Source organism: Ovis canadensis, chromosome 1 (genome assembly GCF_042477335.2).
Source record: "Ovis canadensis isolate MfBH-ARS-UI-01 breed Bighorn chromosome 1, ARS-UI_OviCan_v2, whole genome shotgun sequence".
Taxonomy (NCBI): Eukaryota; Metazoa; Chordata; class Mammalia; order Artiodactyla; family Bovidae; genus Ovis; species Ovis canadensis.
In genome coordinates this window covers 14,577,468-14,600,878 of record NC_091245.1, presented here as the reverse complement: position 1 = coordinate 14,600,878, position 23,411 = coordinate 14,577,468, and the positions used below count along the sequence as shown (strand labels likewise).

The following is a 23,411-nucleotide window of genomic DNA, read 5'->3' as shown; positions in this document are numbered from 1 at the left end:
GCTGCCTGATGCCACGTGCCCCAGCCTCAGCCGTGCCCACACCCAGCCTCTCCAGCACAGTGGAGGCGGCCTCTTCAGCCTGAGAGACAGCGTCTTGTTGTTGGAAAGGTTCAGTCTCTCTGAATTTCTTCTTCTGTCCCTTTACACATTAGACAGAATCACATGCCTCAAGAATCATGTCACCGCAAAGTCTCCTTCGCATCCTAACTCTCCAGGGAGGGCAGTGATTCCATGCACCCCCACCCCACCCCCAGCAAGCTCCAAAAATCCAAAGCTGTGAAGACCCCCAGCAGGAGGGCGGAGTGGCCTTGGCCCTGGGACACCCAGTGCTGAGGTTACATTTCACCCTCCACACGCGGGCCTCCTGATCAATGCTCTCCTCCCTCCCCCTCCTCCCCTAAGACTCCCTCACTCCAGCTTCCTCCCCAGCCTTGCCAACCAAACTCTCAAAGCTGCCCACCAGGCCCCCCTGCAATCTCTCCTCCCCTCCCTCCCTTCTCCAAGCCTTACACCCCCCATTTTTCTTCGGCAAATTCTGCTCCATTCTGACTTTGTTCACCTCTTCAACAGAAACATGGCTGTTGACACCTGACAATGACTGCATCACAGAGGCCTGGTCACGAGGAGGACTCACTTTCTCCCACCACTGCCACCTCCAGACCACTGACCCTTCAGGTCTGTTCCTCTTCTATGTATTTGGAGCCCTTTCCCTCCACTGTATCATCCTGTTCGAATCATCCCTGCTTTCATCGACCGTTCCCTGCGGCATGCACCCCTCCACGTGGCAAATCTACCTTAACCTCCCCAAACAGCTTGGTTCAATGGGTATTCTCTGACGTCATCCTCAAATTATTTCAACATACGTGTGGACAATGCAGATGAGCCTGCTTGGCTCCACTGACCTTCATCTCCAATCCATAGCCAGCCACCACCATGCCACTTCCTAGGCCTCATTCCTTCTCCAAACATAGCCACTCAGCAGTCATCGCTACCAATCTTTCCTATCTCCTCCTCACTTTCAACCTTCAATCGCTCTCTTCTTACTTTATCCTATTTATTAAGAACATCTAAGATTATCCCAGTCTGTGCCAGACAACATGATTAAGCAAGTCAAAGCTGTTGTCAGGAGTACCCCAGGGACTCTCACCTCCCTGATCTTCTACTACTTTCACTAGGACAATCCCCAAGCCACGATGACCACGCCTCCATTTCTTCTCCAACTAAGAGAAATTTCAGACGTAGCAGAATTATGTAAATCTGACTCACTAGTAACTCACACAAACTTTAATTAGGTTTTCTTTCCCCACTGCCCAGTTATTCCCTTCTTACTGATACCCAGGTAAAAGCCACACAAGCACTGGTCCACCACTTCCAGGTGGATGCCCATCTTCTTACTTCTCTGAATCAATAGCCATCCAGTAAGTTCTCCTTCATCTGTCTCTAACCTTACCCTCGCCTCTTCCTTTCCAGTCTCTGAACCGACAGCCATCCAGTAAGCTCTCCTTCATCTGTCTCTAACCTTACCTTCACCTCCTTTCCGGCTTTGTTTGTAGGAAACAGTGATCTTTTCCTACTACAGACCATGGAAGTTAGGAATTAGAATGCATTTGTCTAATTCCTTGCTGATTTGCAAATCTCCTCAACAACAATCATTTTGTTCAGAGTTGAAAGGTCTGTCCAAATCTTGCATACATCTACAATATTATTGGAGCTTAAAACTTAATAAAGAATTCTTCATAAGCAACATATACTAATTAAAGTTCCATAAACTGTCATAATCTGCATCATTATAAATCCTACCTACTGGCACTCATTAGGAACTGTTGAAACTTTTTAAAAGTCTAATCTAATTTTCCCTTCATAGAGGCCTGCAAGTATTTAAGTCAGAATTTTTATTAGATTTGACCACTGTCATTCCAACATATTTTGATCATTTGATCTTTTCAGATGCTGATTTAGTTACCTGACCTCTTCATAATCCTTTCCAAGCTTGTGTCAGAGTCAGCTTGCAGCTATAATCTCATCTAAATCACTGACATTTACAAGTTCTTTTCACAGCAAGCTACTTTCTTCCTCTCTACTTCTCCAAATGCTATTTAAAATCCAGCTCATTCATTCACTCATTTATTCTTTGAATAGGTCTTAGTAAGGAGCTAGCTGTTTGGAATAGCCTGTATTATACAAAGTCACAGTCCCTACCTTTAAAAGAGATGACAGTCTGGCAGAAAGAAGAAATACCTTCAATGTGGCTGTAACAGAGGTAAGCATAGAGTGCTCAAGAACATAAGAGAAGCAGTTAAGCCTCTCTGAGTACAGGAGGGACACACAGGAGACTAGTGAACGTCTCTAGGTGGGTGACTCTACTAAACTTTAAAACATGGTTACAAGCTAGTCAGAAAGAGACGGGAAGGGGCAAGGTTACGAGAAGTTCCACCTAGTGCAAAGTAACGGAGATATGAAGGAGCTCCTGCTCAGACAACTGCACAGAATTAACAGGAGCTGAAAGACAGGATGTTTATTAGGTGTTAGTGACACTTAAAACTGGACAGAATGGCATGAGTCAAATCACGGCCTTTCATGAAAGCTGCTTCTGCTGCTGCTGCTAAGTCGCTTCAATCATGTCCGACTCTGTGCGACCCCATAGACGGCAGCCCACCAGGCTCCTGCATCCCTGGGATTCTCCAGGCAAGAACACTGGAGTGGGTTGCCATTTTCTCCTCCAATGCATGAAAATAGAAAGTGAAAGTGAAGTCGCTCAGCCGTGTTCGACTCTTAGCGACCCCATGGACTGCAGCCTACCAGGCTCCTCCGTCCATGGGATTTTCCAGGCAAGAGTACTGGAGTGGGGTGCCATTGCCTTCTCTGTGACAAGCTAAGGAGTCCAAACTTTATCACCAAGAAACTGGTAAGGGAAGATAAGAGAACATATTAAAAGATTTTAAACAGGAGAATGACATGGTGAGATTGGTGTTTGAGAAACGTTTACTCTGGCAGCCTTTCCCGACAATCCCATGTCTCAACAGTTTCTTTGTTCTCCAAGTTTTTATGGTATCTACTATGATAATCACTCAATCTGTATTTATATAATTATATAAATTCTAAACTTCGAATAACCTTATTGTTACTCATCAATAAGATCATTAACTCCCTGAGGAAAGACATCATGCTTTACGTTTTTACATCTACCATAGCTACTAACATCTAAAGCTTGACATAATAAGACCTCAAATAAATTCTTCCACTTATTTGAATAGAGAGTCAGCTTTTTAGCTATTGGAAGCATAACTGATGAGAAACCATCTGGTTTCCCTAGTGCACTATCCCCATGGGAAGGCTTGGGAGGCGAACAGAATAACTATGGGTAGAAAACAAAGAAGATGCAATCATGTTAATCACACCTCCAGGTCTAAAGGATACGAGGCCATGAACTAAAAAGAATTCACATGAATCCACCTCTTCAAAATATTGGCAAGTTTAAAAGGAAATTTATTAACTTTTTCTTTTCCATCTATGTAGTGTTTAACCTATTACAGCAAACATGTATTACTTTTATAATAAAAAGAAATTCTATAAAGAAAACTTGTGTCTTCAGATTGATAACTCTGTAGTATTAGAAACAGCCTATTTTTGGTTATAAAGCTGATCAGTAGAGCAAGGCAGAGTAGACCTGGCATTGGTGAAAATTCAGAACTTTTAGTCAGCTTTAATATTGTTTTCCTAGACAGCATATTCAAAAGCAGAGACATTACTTTGCCAACAAAGGTCTGTCTAGTCAAGGCTATGGTTTTTCCTGTGGTCATGTATGGATGTGAGAGTTGGACTGTGAAGAAAGCTGAGCGCCAAAGAATTGATGCTTTTGAACTGTGGTGTTGGAGAAGACTCTTGAGAGTCCCTTGGACTACAAGGAGATCCAACCAGTCCATTCTAAAAGAGATCAGTCCTGGGATTTCTTTGGAAGGAATGATGCTGAAGCTGAAACTCCAGTACTTTGGCCACCTCATGCGAAGAGTTGACTCATTGGAAAAGACTCTGATGCTGGGATGGATTGGGGGCAGGAGGAGAAGGGGACGACCGAGGAAGAGATGGCTGGATGGCATCACCGACTCGATGGATGTGAGTCTGAGTGAACTCCGGGAGTTGGTGATGGACAGGGAGGCCTGGCGTGCTGCGATTCATGGGGTCGCAAAGAGTCGGACACGACTGAACGACTGAACTGAACTGAATACTATTTTCCATTATGTTTGCATGTCCCTGCCAACAGGTGATGATACTTATTGGGACACTGGAGTTTTCACATATTGGATTGGGCTCTTTTTTTTTTTTTCTTTTTGGCTATACCATGCAATTTGCATGATCTTATGTCACTGACTTGGGCCCCAGCAGTGGAAGTGCCAAGCCCTAACGACTGGACTGCCAGGGAATTCCCTAGACTCTTACAAGAAATAAATTTCTTGATTGGCCAACATGTGATTAGAAGACTGGCTAAAGAAACACACAGAATGACATCAAAACCAAGCCACCTGTAAGAGTCCTGTTCACTGTCTCAGATCTTTTAGACATAAAGATGCTATTAACACAACTGAGTCTTTTAAATTTTACTACCCACAGTTATGCTGTTCACCTACCAAGCCCTCCCACGGGGATAATGCACTAGGGAAAGTGGATGGTCTCACATCAGTCATGCTTTGAATAGCTAGAAACCTGACTTTCAATTCAGAGGGAAGAGGTCCAAGTACTTATTCTGAATATAATTACTAAAAGCAACATGATTACAAGTCTTTCCCAAGACCAGCCTGCTTATAGCTGAGCTATAGTTCCTCAGAAAAAGGTTTTATATAACAACCTTGCCCCAAAGCTGAAGGATTCTTTCTTAGGATACTATGTTGCAGACCAAACAATTACATGAACATTCTCTCCTGACTTAAGCATTAGGATAAGAGGACACCAATACCGCAGTGCCTGGAATTTAACATCTTAATATTTCAGCAAGGAAATTCATTAGGGAAGTCAAACAACTCGATTACATAGACCTTCAGAACACTCCAAACAGCTCAGACTTCAAAAGTTTCTAATAAGTTTTAGGTTTGATTCCCCACACACAATTCCTTCATTTAATTCCAGGCCCAGCAAAGATCTTTCTACCTAACACTGGAGATAAAAGTTTAAGAAGATATATTTATATGAGAAGAAAACAGTCAATCAGACCAAAGGTGATGTTACTTTTAAAAGCTTCTTGTAAATTCAGCTCCACCAAAGGCTATGAACTGACAACAAAGAACCCAACAGCCTCCTGGGAAATTCTTAGACTGAACTTACGGAGGCACCAACTAGTCATGTGAGGGTTACTCAGTTAGAAAGGTTGAATACTCATGTCCAACTTTATTAAGACACCAAGCTACCAATACCTACCCTAACTTTCTTAATTTTAGTGTCACTGGCAGAGTCCCTCCTTGCTACCTAAGTCCGTCCCCCTGAAGTGTGGATCCTACGTCTTCCCTTCTCCTTGAGAAGCTTATTCCAACCATCCCTGCCTAGCTTGTATACCTTTACCTACTCTTCTCGGCTACATGAACAAGTGTGAAGACAGTGCTCACCATTTCCACTTTCTCATCCCCCTGCTTCACCACGTGACCTGGCTTCCAGCCCCACAAATTCATGGAAACTGCTCTGCGCACAGTCACCTACCTGCCAACCCAGAAGACAATGCTGACCTTTCCTTTACCTTTTAAACCCCCTCTCCCTCTTGGATCTAAGACTCCATTCTGCCCTGGTTTCCCTCCTTCCCCTTTGATTACTCCTCTTTTGCTCACTCCTTAAATGTTCACTCATCCTTAGCCCTCTTTCCTTTTCATTCCATATTACAGCTTCTTAAGATATCCATGGGCCTAAAGGTCCATAAGTGGGTTTGGAGGGGGTGGGGTCATAAGCCAGCTGAAATTGGAGGCAAAATTTCTGGTGTTATGTATATTATGGGCTGAAAACAAAACAAAACAAAAAACCTATAGACTTTCAAAAAAATAAATAAGAGTTGTTCTTTACATTCTCCCAAAATGATTTGCTCTACCCATGGTTTCAACTGTAACCTATACACAGACAATTCCCAAATTCATTATCTTCAGTTCAGTACTTTATCCTAAATACCATTCTCATATGTCCAACTGACTCCTAAAACTTTCATGCTCATTTCAAGCTCAACTTGCCTAAAAATGAACTCTTATCTCTCTCCCTGCTTCTAATAGGTTTCCCTGCTATATATAATCCATTTGTTGTGGTCTGAATGTCTATGCCCTCCTAAAATTCATACCCTGAAATCATACTCCCAGTGTGATATGACAGAATTAGAAGGTGAAGCCTTGGGGAAGTGATTAGGTCATAAGGGTGGAGCTCTATAGATGGAATTAGTGTCCTTACAAAAGGGACCCCAGAGCTCTTTCATGCCCACTCCATCATGAAGGTGCAGTGAGAAGTCAGCCAGCTGTCTAGGAACCAGGGAGAGGTCCTTACAAGACAACAAATCAGTAGGCGCCTTGACCATGACTGACCCACCTCCAGAACAGCGAAAAATCAGTGTCTGCTGTTTACGCCACTGAGTCTACAGTTTTGTTACAGCAGCCCAAAGGTAGCTCAGCAGTACCAAATCTGTTTGATCCCTGGATCAGGAAGAGCCCCTGGAGAATTCTTACCTGGAGAATTCCATGGACAGAGGAGCCTGGCAGGCTATACAGTCCACGGGGTAGCAAAGAGTCAGACACGACTTAGTAACTCAATAACAAACGGACTAAGGCAGCTCCTCCTCAAGGCTGCCAGCAACCTTTTTCACAAGAATGATGATCTTACTGTCGCGTTAAAATCCTTCAGTGACTTATTTTATCCTCCTAATAATAAAACAGCTAACATTTATCGACAATCTACTTATATGTCAAGTATCTCACATTTATTGTTCCCAGTACTCAACAACCCTGTGAAAGTGAACGTGAAGTTGCTCAGTCGTGTCTGACTCTTTGTGACCCCATGAACTGTAGCCTACCGGGCTCCTCCGTCCATGAATCTCCAGGTGAGAATACTGGAGTGGGTTGCCATTTCCTCCTCCAGGGGATCTTCCCAACCTAGGGGTCAAACCTGGGTCTCCTGCATTGCAGGTAGATGCTTTAACCTCTGAGCCACCAGGGAAGCTTCAACCATGAAAGGCATTATTTTACTGGAAAGATAAAGCCCACAGAGGCTTGCCCAAGATCACAAGGTAACTCCAAACCCAGCTCTACTGGATTGTAAAGCCTGATACCTGCATTCAGGATAACATTTAAACTTTTTAGCTTGAGATCTAAGACCTCTTATGATGTAGCCACTTTTCCCTCTCCAACCTTTCATAAAAACTCTAATTTCCAGCTTTGGTGAATGTATAGTTCTGTGTAGTCGCTCAGTCATGTTCAACTCTTCATGACCCCATGGACTGCAGCATGCCAGGCCTCCCTGTCCATCACCAACTCCCAGAGCTTACTCAAACTCATGTCCATTGAGTCAGTGATGCCATCCAACCATCTCATCCTCTGTCGTCCCCTTCTCCTCCTGCCTTCAGTCTTTCTCAGCATCAGGGTCTTTTCAAATGAGTCAGCTCTTCGCATCAGGCGGCCAAAATATTGGAGTTTCAGCTTCAGCATCCATCCTTCCAATGATATTCAGGACTGACTTCCTTTAGGATGGACTGGTTTGATCTCCTTGCAGTCCAAGGGACTCTCAAGAATCTTCTCCAACACCACAGTTCAAAAGCATCAATTCTTCAGCACTTGGCTTTCTTTATAGTCCAACTCTCACATCCATACACGACTACTGGAAAAACCATAGCCTTGATGAGATGGACCTTTGTTGTGAATGTACAACTGTCCCCAAATGAGGCATGTGCTCTCATACCCTCCAGGCTTTGCATTTACTCTTCTCTCTGTGTGAAAGACAGCTCCGGGCTTCCCCAACTATTCATTCTTCAGCCTTCAACTTAACTATCACCTCCTCCATCCCTTACACACATGAGTTGAGGTCATCTCCCTCTTGTGCTTATTACAAGGTATCATAGTTTGCTTATCCATCTGTCCTGTTGTACTCAGAACAACTTGAGGATAGGTCAGAAATGAAAGCCTGCATTTGAGGCACAAAGTTCTGTGTTCTGCTCCAACATAGCCTACAATAGCCCCAGTGCATCGTGAATCATGAAAAAAACAAATGAGAGAAAAGCCTCTGCTTATTTTCCTGAGGGCCACAGAAAAATTACAAGTGGTTCAAGAAGCCCAAGAAGCACCAACCACCTGGAATTCTAAAACTGAGACACGTGAGCTGACAAAAAAGGGAAATAAATATGTAGAAAGCTGGGATCAGCCTGTCCCCTGACCACATGAGGTCAACCTAGTGGCAGAGACCAATATGCATTAATAAATAAATAATTAACAATAACACCAAGCAAACAGATACCAGATACAAGCTGCACAAAATTGTGTGGATAAACAGAGTTGATTAATTCTGACAGAGATAGGAGAAGAGTTCATGAAAGGCGTGGTATTTGAAGTAAACCTGGGATGACAAGTATGATTTTGGCAGCCCCAAAAGAGGTTAAGGAATTCCAAAGAATAAGCTTCAGCAGTGACTTGCAGACGTGTGGGTACACAGGATATGCTGGAGGGCATGGTGTGGCTGCATACCATGGAAGCTAGCAAGGTGACCTGAGATCACACCACTCCAGAGCTGGAATAAGGAGCACATTAATACTTTCAGTAGATAAAGGATACCACTGAAATTTTCTGAACCAGACTGCTCTGGAAAGATTAGCCTGGCATTGGACTGAAGACCAGACTGCAGCAGAGAAACACTAAGAGGCAGAAGCAACTAGAGGCCTACTGTGTGCAACAGACCAAGAGAGAACCCACAGCATGAGTAGTGCTGAGGTGAAAGTGAAAGTGAAGTCGCTCAGCCGTGTCCGACTCTTTGCGACCCCCTGGACTGTAGCCCACCAGGCTCCTCCACCCATGGGATTCTCCAGGCAAGAATACTGGAGTGGGTTGCCATTTCCTTCTCCAGGGAAGCTTCCCAACCCAGGGATCGAACCCAGGTCTCCTGCATCGCAGGCAGACACTTTAACCTCTGAGCCACCAGGGAAGCCCAGTGCTGAGGTAGTGGGAATACAAAAAGGCAGGCAGACCCCCACACAAGGCAGAGGAATAAACAACAGCCTTTAGCTACTGACTAGCTGTTAAAGAAAGGGACAGTGGAAGATAATCGTGAAGTTTCTAGTCACAGCAACTGGGAGGAGTGGTACCTTGAGATAAGGAAAACAGAAGGCACAGATTGGGTTGGGTAAAGTAACTGCTAAAAATTCTTAAAGAGATGAGAATACCAGACCACCTGACCTGCCTCCTGCAAAACCTGTATGCAGGTCAAGAAGCAATGGTTAGAACTGGACATGGAACAACAGACTGGTTCCAATCAGGAAAGGAGTACATCAAGGCTGTACATTGCCACCCTGCTTATTTAACTTATACGCAGAGTATATCATGAGAAACACCAGACTGGATGAAGCACAAGCAGGAGTCAAGACTGCCAGGAGAAATATCAATAACCTCAGATATGCAGATGATACCGCCCTTATGGTAGGAAGTGAAGAGGAACTTAAGAGCCTCTTGATGAAGGTGAAAGGGAGTGAAAAAGCTGGCTTAAAACTTAACATTCAAAAAACTAAGATCATGGCATCCGGTCCCATCACTCCATGGCAAATAGATATGGAAACGAAGGAAAAAAGTGACAGTTTATTTTCTTGGGCTCCAAAATCACTGCAGATGGTGACTGTAGCCATGAAATTAAAAGATGCTTGCTCCTTGGAAGAAAAGCTATGACCAACCTAGACAGCATATTAAAAAGCAGAAACACTACTTTGCCAACAAAGGCCCATATAGTCAAAGCTATGGTTTTTCCAGCTGTCATGTATGGATGTGAGAGTTGGACCATAAAGAAAGCTGAACACCGAAGAATTGATGCTTTTGAACTGTGGTGTTGCTCTTAAGAGTCCCTTGGACAGCAAGGAGATCAAACTAGTCAATCCTAAAGGAAATCAGTCCTAAATATTCATTGGAAGGATTGATGCTGAAACAAAAGCTCCAAAACTTTGGCCACCTGATGCAAAGAGCTGATTCATTTGAAAAGACCCTGATGCTGGGAAAGATTGAAAGAGGAGAAGGGGATGACAGAAGATGAGATGGTAGGATGGCATCACTGACTTGAAGGACATGAGTGAGCAAGCTCCGGAAGATGGTGGAGGACAGGGAAGCCTGGCATGCTGCAGTCCATGGGGTCGCAAAGATTCAGACACGACTGAGCAACTAACTGGGAACAACAACAAAGCACAAGAAACATGAGGTGTCAGCAGACCCTTCTTGCAGACAGTTGGAACCTTAGATCTACAGTTCAGAAGAGCAGGCAGAACTAAGGATACAGATTTGATGCTAACAGTTGATAGCTGAGGCTGCAGCAAGTAGAACAGCTAGCCTATTTCAAGTTTTCCTAAATCACCACTTTGCTCATACTACCCCTTTATTCAAAATCCTTTAGTAGCTCTCAGAAGACCATAGGCTCAAGTCTACGTCCTTTGTTTCTGTTGTCCGTTACACCCCTCTGAAATACAATTCCAGTTTTTACTTACTATATGTTAGGTGATTGGGAGAAATAAAGATAAGACATGGTCACTGACCTGAAGGAATTTACAATCTATCTACTCTTCCAACTTTATCTTCAGACTCTCTACTGCAACCATTCTGATCTCAGTTTCCAAACATACCATGCACATTCTTGCCTTTGTTCATCCATTTCCCCCTGGTGGAATATCTACCCTCTGATTTAGAGCCTACTCACAAGGTCCAGCTGAAGTCTCATTTCTTCCTTTAAACCTTTCTGGCTATCCCAGCCACCTCTGGATGCCTGTGTTTGTTTAATTTACTTGGCACCAAGTGTACAAAATCCACTGCTAGACATCTTTACACGCAAATCCCATTTCTCTATCTGAACTTTAGCCCCTTGGAGTCAAGAATTATGTTTTAAGATTTCTTTAAATAGCCAACATTTAGGACAACAGTAAGCACTTGAGAATACTCATTCATTTAACAATATATACTATGTGAGAGCCCACTATGTGCCGTTACATCTATATGGATACTTTATGATCAGACTAAGACATATTCTCAAATGATAATTGAAGACTTTACAGCAGGGAGCAGAGATCTCCATTTGGATGCCCTTTCCACAGTCACAGCTTTTCTGATTTCTTCCTGCCACATCTAGACAGAGGAAACTTCACACCACTTAATATGAACTCAAAGAAAATGGGCTAAAATGAAGATCAAGCGATTAAAATATGCTTAGCAGTAATACAGAATGGCACCAGCCTTATATAATGATTCCTTTCCCTAGAAGTATGCAAGTCAACTTTGGGAGGTAAGAATGACTTGGATATTTATTGTATCTATCCTCTGTCAGGCACTGTACAAGGCCTGTCTCATTTAGTATTTGACTTAATCTTCACAATTCTATCAAGCACATATTATTTATCTTCATTTCATAGTTCAAATTGAGGTTCAGGGACACTTAATAAAAATTTGCCTGATGTCACATGGTTAGTGAGTAATAGAAGTGAAATTCAAATCCAAGTCTAAAATGGACTTTTAACTACCAAACTCTACCACCACTGTGAAATTATTAGAAGGCAACACTACACAGTCCTATATAATGAAGGGAAGAGGCGAGGTGCAAACTATAACTACACTAGGGATACATGAAAGGTATCAGTCACCAAAGGTTGGTGAAGACTCAGAATGTCTCAGTGAGGACTGGGTGGGACTTGGGAATTTAGGGAAGTGATAACTAGAGACTTCAGGGGAAAATTAAAATTTTCATGTTGTTTCTTAGGAAAATCCGAACTTTGTTACTGATAATTCTTTGTGCTACTGGGAATCAGAGAGTACAAGGCAGAAAGGCAAAAGTTAGGTAAAGAAACAAGCCAGGACTAAGCCTGGTGGCAAAAGAAAAGAGTCACAGAGATGAAAGGAAAGGCTTAAAAGGAGAATGGAAGAATGAGAAAAGCATAATAGCTTCTAGAGTCTTTAATGGAGCACCACACTCAGAAAAAATAAAATACTTCACAGTTTCAAAGAGATACAGGGTTTGGACTTCTTTGGTGGTCCGGTGGTTCGGAATCCACCTGCCAATTCAGAGGACATGGGTTTGATCCCTGGTTCAGAAAGATTCCACATTCCACGGGCAAACAAGCCACAATTACAGAATCCCACATGCTTTAGAGCCAGTGCTCCACGACAAGACAAGTCACCACAATGAGCAGCCCAAGTACCACAACTAGAGAGTGGCCTCCACTTGCTGCAACTTGAGAAAGCCCATTCGCAGCAGCGAAGACCCAGCACACCCAAAAATAAATAAACGAAGGAATACAGGGGTTAAGAATCCTCAAAAAATCATCTTAAAGATGATTAAACTGAAGCCCAGGTTTGGGTTTAGATAAGGTTACAGAGGGGCAGAATCAGGCCTATAACTTGGATTTCCCAGCTGCCACTCTATGGCTTACTTTGCAGGATACTCATCTCCCCTCTGTGAGCCCGAGTCTCATCTATAAAGTGAGGAGTCTGGACTAGGTCAACGGTTTCCCAATACCAATCTGTAAACCAAACATATCAAAATCAGCAGAGGCACTTGCACGGGGCTTGGCACCAGTACATATACTCTTCGTAATGACTGTATGAGTTAGGGCCTATTTTAATCTTTTAGTAAATGAGGAAGCTGAGGCAGAGAAAGTTAAGCAGAAAGTGAGGGGGTAGAGTAGGAGCCCCATGCAGACAGTGAGGCCAGAGTCCACTTTCTTAACTGTTAGGTCACACTGCCGCCAGGGGATTAAACGGAGGTGGATGAGCTGGGAGAACAATGTTTTTGCCCTGAAAATTTCAGTTAAGATTCTAGCCTTCCTTATATTTTTCTGTTGATTACAGAAAAGGGGCCCTCATATCACTAAGCATTTTCAGAGGTAAAAGAGTCTTTCCTCTAGATCTCAGAGGAAATCTCAGCGATACCAGAAAGATAAAAAGCTAGACTCCATGACAATAACTGACTAAAACTGCTATTCCTGTGCCACAACCATTCTTATAGCACCACCTTTATTTCTGAGAAAGCACTTAATTCGGCAGTACTGGTCTATCAGCAGGCTTCCCTGGGGGCTCAGACAGTAAAGTGTCTGCCAGTCCGTCAGTCAAGAGACAGGATCAGAACCCTGATTCTGTTCCCTTTCTGAGATCTCCTCTTGATCAAACAACCGGCAATCTCAAATTTAGTGAGAAATCTGCTCATTTGGGTCACAATTTTGTTTTGCTTTAGAGACTAAGAGTACAAAACCAAAAGACATTAGTAGTATTATCAATCCAGTAGTTCCTAAACTTAGATTTCACAGTAAATGAGTAAATGTTCCAAAATAAATCAGAAAACCTAACATAAAGTTGTCAACTTTTTATTTTGCTAAGTAAAGTTATCTAAAAACAAACTACCACCTGACAATAATTCTTTCATAAAATAATGGACATTTTAACATCAAAAAAGTAAAAATAGCAATTTCAGAATAAAGAACAGTTCTTTAAGTAAGTGATGAAAAGCACACACTATATTTTCCTCATCTTATCCATTTTACTGGGAATTGATGATGATGCCTCCAACACCAGTCTATATACCCTACAGTTTGGAAGCCAAGAAAATCTGTGGCCAAAAAGGCTAGGCCACTTGCTCAAGGTCACAGAACATTATTTAAACAAACTCTTCTCCTTTATCAAGAGATCTAAGCAACAAGACTCTTCCTAGCCTTCAAATCTTCTTGAGGTTCCCATCCCCAGAACACCTTCAAGCCTTTTTCCCTCCTCACAGCTGGCAAGAGAGTAAATAAGTGCAGAAGAATTAGCAATCAGCCCCAAAGAGGAAACCTGGGCGATGACTCCACCCTCCTCTCCTCCCACAATCCTGTCTGCTCCAAGGTAGACTCTGTAACCAATCAACTTCTCCTAAAAATATGCCCTGGACTTTCAGAACATAACTTAAAAGTGGTTTCCTGACTCAGACAGAAGCGTGAGCATGAATTCAGTCTCTATAAAAAAGTCCCACACCCAAAGTTTAGGCTCTTAACTGCCAGTCACTACAACTTTAAGAAGTTCCCCAGGAAGTCGGGAACCAATGGTCTCTCCCACTGCACGTTTTAACAAGCCCAAAGGCTGTAAATGCCTCTAAGGCTTCTGAGTTCCTGCGTTCCTGTGAGTCAGTGAGAGTAAAGACTATTTGGGACCCTCAGGCCCAGGCAAGGAAAAAAGAAACTTCACATACTAACCCATACAGCACATGCGGCAAACCAGGTGGGTGTTGAACTCGTGCTCATCTTGGTAACTGGGCCACATGTCGCCAGCGTCTGCTGACCCTGCCTAGAAGGAAGGTGTCCCAAAGAACCTCCAGCTAGGGGCCTGTGCACCCCCTGCAGCTCCTTAAAAAAGGCTGCGAAGTGAACAGAGACAGCCAGCCAAAGGGCCGTGCAATGAACAGAGACAGCAGAAGTTCGGAGAAGTGGCTCCACCCACCACTTCCTACTGACCTCCTCCCTCCCCTTGAGGTCAGAGAGGAAGCTCCTCCCTGGGGCACTTCCAAACTGGGTCCAGGTCTTCATGCAAAAGGCATCCTATTCAAAAGCGGCACCAGCTCAGTGTTTGCAGACCAACGGCAGCAGGCGAGGTGGGCACTTCGGGTGGAAAGAAGTCCAACTGCATTTGTAAGTGAAGTAAGCCTGGTTAGGCAAAAGCCAGTCTCTGAGTTACTCCCCTCTTTCAGAGCAGAAGCTTATGACCCCATGAATCTGAGACAGTTGCAGGAGGGCAGGGAGGTAAAGTGGCTTACTGCCAAGTCAAACACAGGGTACCCAGTGCCCAGCCTGTTCCTAGGGCTTGACTCTTCTCAGGCCAAATGTCTGTATAAAGTGTTAACCGACTGAAAAGCCCCCGCAGTGGGAGAGACCACCACAAAGCAAGACTATACGCTGTTTGTTGCCAACAGATTCCTAGATTCTGAAGGGAGCTTCATGTCCCAACTTCCAGCTGCCCAGAGTCAGCGTCTCTCCCCAGTGATTCCACCGACTTTACAGAGTGAGCCCGGCCTCAGCCAGCCTCTAGGTAGATCTAGAATAGCAGATCTCATCAGTGTCGAAAGTACTGTTGGCTTGCCGCTCCGTTCTTTCCCCTCCTCCATCCAGGAATGTCACCCCAAAGTCCCCTACCTCTTCCCAGACCCTCCCATTTGTCTCTGCAGTCAACGCACTTGACTCAGCCGTGCCAGGAATCCTTTATCCTTCAGAGGAAGGCTGCTTGCTTGTTTGTCCAACTTGTTTTCCGAATCTTGGCTAATTGTGCCAGACACTGGAATGTCGAAGGAATACAATGAAGGGCTTTTTCATTCAGATGGCCCGGCCCATCACTGCTTCTTCACAATTCTGACCCAACCAGGACACAGAAAAAACCGAGCCTCTGTCACTGTCAGGACAGACGCTCCGATCTGTCCCCACACCACTCAGAAGGCCCCACTGCAGATAAGGGCCTAATCGCTGGCCCTCCGCTCTGGCTCCCTAAATAGAACAACTTCTTCAGGCTAATGCTACTTCCAATCCTGTTCCTGAAGACAGGGAGGGAGGGCCAGCACCCAGAAAAGCAAGTTTCCAGAGGTTAGCCCGAGAAACTGCAAGTGGGAAATAAAAAGTAAACAAGTTTACCAAGCAGGTCACTCAGGATAAACAAGCCCTGTGACCTGCCTCAGTTCCCTGACAGCTTCCTTACCCTCTACAGGGCATCCCTCCCACCTGCAAACTAGCAATAATCCTGTTACTACTTACTAATAACAGGACTCACAGCTGACTTTATCCCACCTTGACTAAGCTCCCAGTCACCCCAATAACCTGTGACAACTCTACTCAGTTTGTTCCTCTTATTAGAGTCTTCTTAGTCGTGAAGGAAGGGTTCTCCTAGAAAATACCTCGTACTAGGGAAAGAAAAGCGTAAGAAATAGGGAAGAGAGAAGAAAAGGGAACAAAGATTTCCTGATTCATATTTAGTAACCTTTTCCTTTATCAGATTTAAATTCCTTCAGTACACGGGCTGTCTTAGTTTTCATAGCCCAGTCCCTAACACATTTAGAAGGCACTCAATAATCCAAGCTGAAATTAATTGAGCATCTACTGTAACTGTTAGTTCACATGCAATGCGCTAAAAACAAATAGCATTTCATTTAATCCCAACAGTTCTCTTGGGAAGGTGAACCAAAGCCTGCCTTTTTCTCACTCCCCTGGTATCTAGGCAGAAGAACGTACTAGAGACTGTGGAAAGTAAGAGAAAGCTGTGGGGGCAAAGTCAGTCCAGCCAACAGGAGACAAGCCTTCCCTTCAGGATCCCAGAAGGTTCTGAGCCTCAAAACGGAATCCACTGCTGACAGAAAAGACAGGACCCTGATGGAGACAGTCAGCTCTTAATTCCCGGAGAAAATCAGCTGGTATAATGATTACCCAGGTCATTCCTTTTCCTTTTTAGCCCAATGTTTAGCCATTTCATAGCTCACCAGATGTGAGAGGCAGGAAAAGGTGAATCTGGCTGCTCCCTGAAGATTCGTTAAAATGTTGAATGGAAGAAGGAGATTCAAGCCAATATTTCCGTGGCTAGAAGTTATTTGAGAATTTACAGCTACTGGCTTTCTTACTAGCACAGAAAACTGAAGCTATTCATTTATTTCCCAAAACATCAAAATCACCCAGTATTGAGGATAATAAAGCAGAGTCTTTCCTTTTAATGTGTGTGACAATGATTCGTAATAGGTCACCAACTTTTTATACATTTCCACATTGGCTTCTACCATATTTTTAAATTCCCAACTGTAAAAACAAACATTTATATTTTGTCCCAGGAGCCTACATGAAACTGCAACGTCTTCACTGATATCACTTACTTATTCACTTATTACATATTCACTTACTTCACTTTGGTATTTTAAGTATAATAATGGCAGCAAACAATTATACAGTCCTTACCATGTGTAGAATATATTCTAAGAACTAACTCAAAGCAATCATGAAGTATTATAAGCCCCATTTTACGAATGAGGAAATAGAGGCCCATATAGATTACTGTCACTCTGCCAGCAGGGCAGAGACAGGAGGAAAATACAGGCAGTTTAACTCCAGACTCTCAATAAGTTCTCAGTGACACTTCCATGCTATATCCAAGTGTGGCCCAGATTATCACACTGTCAGAATTGCAGAACACTGGAGACTTCAGTCTTTTTTCTTCTCATGCCAATTAGAGGTTTCAAGTCCAGAGGAATTAAGTGACTGTCTAATATCACATAATAGTAGGAAGCACAAAAGCTAGGATTTAGAACCCAGATGTTCTGACTCCAAGTTCACTGGTCTTCCCACACACTGCACAACCTAGAAAAAAATAACTAAGGAAAGAAAAAGAGAAAGACTACATCTTGATTAAAACACCTAATGCTTTAGTTATCTCAGCAAAGATATATTAGGTATTTGACCATTTGTTTAAATATCTGCATATCCATTATATGTCTGACCCTTTGTGACCCCATGGACCGTAGCTTGCCAGGCTCCTCTGTCCATGGAATTTTCCAGGCAAGACTACTGGTGTGGGTTGCCATTTCCTTCTCCAGGAGATCTTCCCAACCTAGGGATCGAACCGGAGTCTACAGCATTGCAGGCAGATTTTTTACCATCTGAGCCATCAGGGAGGCCCCTAATAAAATGTTAGATAATACAAGTGGACGCAGCACAGCCTAGTCATAAAGGAAGAATCAAAATTCAACGCAATCTTGGACTTCCCTGGTGGTACAGTGGATAAGAATTCACCTGCCAATGCAGGGGACATGGGTTCAACATCTCATTTGGGAAAATACCACACGCCACAGAGCAACTAAGCCTGCTCACCACAAGCTAAGGGTTACTGAGCCCAAGCTTGAGAGCCCCCAGGCTGCAACTACTGAGCTCACTTGCTGCAGCTACTGAAGTACATGTGCCCTACAGCCTGTGCTCTGCAACCAAAAAGCCACCACAATGAGAAGCCCGTATAACCCAATGAAGAGTAGCACCTGCTCACCGCAACTAGAGAAAGCCCATGTGCAGCAACAAAGACCCAGCACAGCCAAAAAAATAAAATAATTATAAAAAAGTACTTAAAAGGTACTAAAAAAATTTTAAACCAATCTCAAAAACCTGCACTAAATCTCACAGGACAAAATTTCATGAGACTGTCTAAGTCTTATGCTGAAGTTCTAGAAAACCAAAGGAACAGCAATCTTTGGAGGAGTGACAACAGTTCATGCACAGGGTTTGGTCATTTTATAACTTAGGTTTCAGTTCAGTCGCTCAGTCGTGTCCGACTCTTTGCGACCCCATGAATCACAGCACACCAGGCCTCCCTGTCCATCACCAACTCCTGGAGTTCACCTAGACTCACATCCATTGAGTCAGTGATGCCATCCAGCCATCTCATCCTCTGTCGTCCCCTTCTCCTCCTGCCTCCAACCCCTCCCAGTGTCAGAGTCTTTTCCAGTGAGTCAACTCTTTGCATGAGGTGGCCAAAGTACTGGAGTTTCAGCATTAGCATCATCCCTTCCAAAGAACACCCAGGGCTGATCTCCTTCAGAATGGACTGGTTGGATCTCCTTGCAGTCCAAGGGACTCTCAAGAGTCTTTTCCAACACCACAGTTCAAAAGCATCAATTCTTTGGCACTCAGCTTTCTTCACAGTCCAACTCTCACATCCATACATGACCCCTCGAAAAACCATAGCCTTGACTAGACGGACCTTTGTTGGCAAAGTAATGTTTCTGCTTTTCAATATGCTATCTAGGTTGGTTATAACTTTTCTTCCAAGGAGTAAGCATCTTTTAATTTCATGGCTGCAGTCACCATCTGCAGTGATCTTGGAGCCCAAAAAAACAAAGTCTGACACTGTTTCCACTGTTTCCCCATCTATTTCCCATGAAGTGATGGGACCAGATGCCATGATCTTAGTTTTTTGAATGTTGAGCTTTAAGCCAACTTTTTCACTCTCCACTTTCACTTTGAGACTCAATAGTGTAATGGAGCAGCTTAAAAAAAAAAAATTCATGGTATAATTTTAGATTGTACTTCATATGGTCCATATTCAGGAATTATAGCTGCTCCTTCTAGTAGGATGCTGGAAATGGAAAAAACCTTAAGAGATTGGATTGTCAACTCTTTCATTTTATAGAGAAAGAAAACAAGACTGAAGGGGGAAATCTGTCCTTTCACAAACAAAAAGTTTAAAAGTTCTTCTCAAGTATATAAATAAATCCCTTTTCCTGTTTAGACTACCACCATATGTATATTAATAAGCTAAGGCACAGGGTAACTCTATACTGTTCAGTTATCCTATACTAAGCACCCACCTCAGGCCTCACATCAAGCTCAGCAAAGCCCTGTATATATACAAATGAACCGGGCATGGTTCCCACTACAGCTTAATCTAATGATATCTTAATTCTTTCATTTATTTGTTCATGTAACATTCACTGACATCTATTCTGTCACAGACATTTAAGAAACTGAGATGAGTAAGAGTTCCTCTTCTTAAAGATCTTACAGTCTAACAGAATCTAACTAGTGGGCAGAGAACCAAGCTAGAAAAGATGACAACACAGGTTTGAATAAGAAGTATTAACAGAATGCTACTGGAGCACAGAAGAGGAACTTTTATTCCAGTCAAGGAGGGCTCTCCACAAGTGATAACCACTTACCTTGAAGGACAAGTATTAAGTTGTCCAGTTAAAAAGAAGATACAGGCATTTCAGGTAGATGTCTACAAGTTTTAAATGGTATTTCAGGACTGAGTGCTTATAAGGCCAAGACAGGAAGTAAAACTAGTGAAACAGGCAATGGGCAGATCATGAAAACCCTTTTATCTCCTGCTAAAAAGTTTGAACTTTCTTTTAAAAGCAGAAGGAAAGCTTTAATAGATTTTAAGCAGGAGAGTGACATAGAAAGCTCTGTAGTTTGGAAAGATCATTCTAGCTACAGTTAGAAGACAGAGGGGTTAGAGGATATAGAGAATAGGTAAAATAGATTGTTTCAGCAGTCCCAGAGAGGAAAAATGAAGATGTAAGCTAAAACAGGAAGTTTGGGAAACAAGAAGATAATATATGTGAATGCAAGTGTAGACATGGTGTGCTGAAAACTATGTAACATTCCAAGTACTAAGTGAGGGCCAAATTCTGTCTTACAGGTATTATACGGCTTCAGCAGAAACTGTGTCTTCCTGTTCTCGTTTGCATCTGCTGAAGACATGTTGACTTGGGAACCTGACTATAAAAGTCATGTACATATATAACAGTGTCTCACTGATGCACTCCTAACACCTAGAAGAAATAGTGAAGGAAAGCTTAAGGAAAAGTAATCAAAAACGCCTTCCCCATGTTTCTGCTGTCCTTCCTTCACCTCTTTATACACACACATGACCACCACATTTTCAAAGCAAAAACACTTTAACTGTCCAAAGGGAATGCTAAAATGACAAGGAGTTAGGAGATTTAATTGCATGTGGTAATGGAAAGAGAATTCTTTAGGCTGGTGAAGACAGCTTAAGTATAAGCAAGCTTGACAACTAGAAGAGGAAATACAGGTATTTTTATGATGCAGTTACATCCTGATAAACCCAGCATAGGGTAAAAATATCCTAAGCCAAGGCTTCCCTGGTGGCTCAGTGGTAAAGAATCCATCTGCCAATGCAGGAGATGTGGGTTCGGTCACTGATCCAGGAAGACCCCACGTGCCACAGAACAGCTAAGCCTGTGCACCAGGGCTACTTGCTCTAGAGCTCATGAGCCACAGCTACCGAGCTCATGTGTTGCAATTACTGTAGCCTTCGCACCTACAGCCTGCGCTCCGCAGTAAGAGAAGCTACCGCAATGAGAAGCCCATGCACCAGAACTAGAGAGCAGCCCCCACTTGCTGCAGCTAAAGAAAGCCCACACAGCAACGAAGACCCGGCACAGCCAAAAACAAACAAATAAAAACTGCGGGGATGGGGGTGGGGGGCGGGGGGGATCCTAAGTCAAAAGTGCATTTGATATAGCTAACCGTTTGATATATCCAAACAACATCATTTGGCTGAGCCTACCTTAAATGTGCACAGAACACTTACATCAGCCTACAGCTGGGCAAAATCATCTAGCACAAAGCCCATTTTATAATGAAGTGCTGGATATCTCGTGGAAGTTACTGAATACCATACTGAACATGAAAAACAATGGCTGCGTGGGTACAGAATCATTGTATCGGTTGTCTACACCCATGATCATGGGGCTGAGTGAGCCCTGTGGCTGCTGCCAGTGCCCAGCATCAGGAGGGAGTATGCACTGCCCACCAGTAGCCTAGGAAAAGATCGAAATTCAGACATCGATTTCCACTGAGTGCATGTTGCTTTCATACCACTGTTGAAATTGAAAAGTCTATCGAGCCATCAGACAGTTGGGGACTGTCTGTATACTTGATCTTTGCCAGACAGAATTTGGCTGATGGGCATAAGTTACAAAGAGGCAACTTTCAGCTTAAAAAAGGACTCTACTACCAACAGCATGAATAGTCCACAGGTTGTATGTTCTACAATCAGAGACCTTCAAGCAAAAGGAGTAACTTCTGACAAGGGCAGGACTAAGTAAGGAGTTGGGTTGGTTAATAGGCAAGGTCCCTTTCAACTCTAAGAGCAATACAGAATATGTGACCAACTTTAAGAATGGAAGAAATGAGAAATGCACACAAGCACAATGAAGATTTACTCGAGTACTCTATCTTAGAACTCTAGCACTAAGGAACCTAGTGATTTCAACTGAAACAGCAGAAACTTTTCAAACAAATCTTATATGGAACTCAACATATATAACATGTAATTTCAGTGTTTAATAGCATGAATCAATTTTACAGATTCAAATTTATATTGCTTATTTAAAGCCAAATGACTTAACCAATCAAGTAATTTTGATTGAAATTAGAGATTACTTAATCACAGTTATATCAGTCTCAGCATCTTGCTTATTTCTGTGCTGTATTTTACTGCAGGGAACCTTTTTTTTTTTTTTAACTGCTTTATACAAATAGAAACAAGTAGTAACAGTTTCAGTTTGCCCCTAATCTCAACATATTATTCAAATAAATTGATACAAGAGCATGAAGGAATAACAGGAATACTGTTTCAAAGTTAAATGGCTTCAATATCTAAACACTATGTACATTCTTATAATATGTAGATATGATTAGAAAAGTGAGGCAAGGCACATAGAAACTGGTAGTACACTAAGCCAGGATTACAATGTGATCACTTAATGACCGACATGTCACCCACTCACTATTACAACTGAACATCCGAGACTTGCCTAATGTTTATTAAGCACAGGACTCGTGTTCTGCAGTGTGTTCTGCAATACTGTACACACTTGCTATTAGCAGAGGAAGGAAAAAAAAAAAAAAGACCAGACTAGAAGACGTAATCTTCACCTTTTTAATCAAGAATACATTCATAAGCACTATAAATATATACACAGAAATGGGGGAGAAACTTTATTCTGGTGATGTCCAACTGGCAGATAGTACATTAGAGTACACATGTAATTTTAAAAAACATTTTAATAGATAAAATACATTTTAAAATTTAAATTAAAATGGGTTCAGAACCTCCAAAGTAATTCTGTGAAAGTTTCAGAATTCATATTCTCCAACTGAAAAAAACCACCACTCTAATTTTACGGATAAACTGAACATAGCATATTCCCAATATAACTAACAGGCACTAGAATCAAAGTTGTTTCATAAAAATAAAAAGCTTTTACAGTGTATTTTTCTTCGTTTTACTAAAACATAAAGGAGCACTTCAAAGATAGGGCTATGACTTCTAAGTTCAAGAGCAAATCCTATACTGAGCATTAACTTCTTAAAATGTCAATCAACTAGTGGTTGAGAAATGCCATTACCATCATGCACAGAAAAATGAAAATGAAAGCATCAGCCTTCACTTAAATAATATTTACTTTCTCATTGCATATGATATAGCATATAGGGCCAAATAACTCATGCCTGCCTACTCCTTTCTTTATAAGTACAAACACAGGCTTACATATCAGGAAAGCCACTTTGGGCTACCTTCTAAAACACACTACTACACAAGTGAACACATTTCTAAATGTCTGTTTGCTTTTGCTGATACAGATGCACACTGGGATCTTAATATTTAGTCATAAGCTTTTCTAGGACTTACTGGAAAAAGACACTGGGAATGACTGAATCTAAT

The 23,411-nt window shown here is 42.6% G+C and overlaps 1 protein-coding gene and 1 non-coding gene across 6 annotated transcripts in view; both read right to left on the bottom strand.

Annotated features, from left to right (window-relative positions):
* The window catches only part of MACF1 (microtubule actin crosslinking factor 1), a 343,697-nt gene that overhangs the window by 212,249 nt on the left and 108,037 nt on the right, over positions 1–23,411 (bottom strand). The gene's annotated exons all lie outside the window — the stretch shown is intronic.
* On the bottom strand, positions 9,070–9,141 carry TRNAR-GCG (transfer RNA arginine (anticodon GCG)). Its single transcript has one exon. It is a non-coding gene; the product is annotated as a tRNA-Arg (tRNA).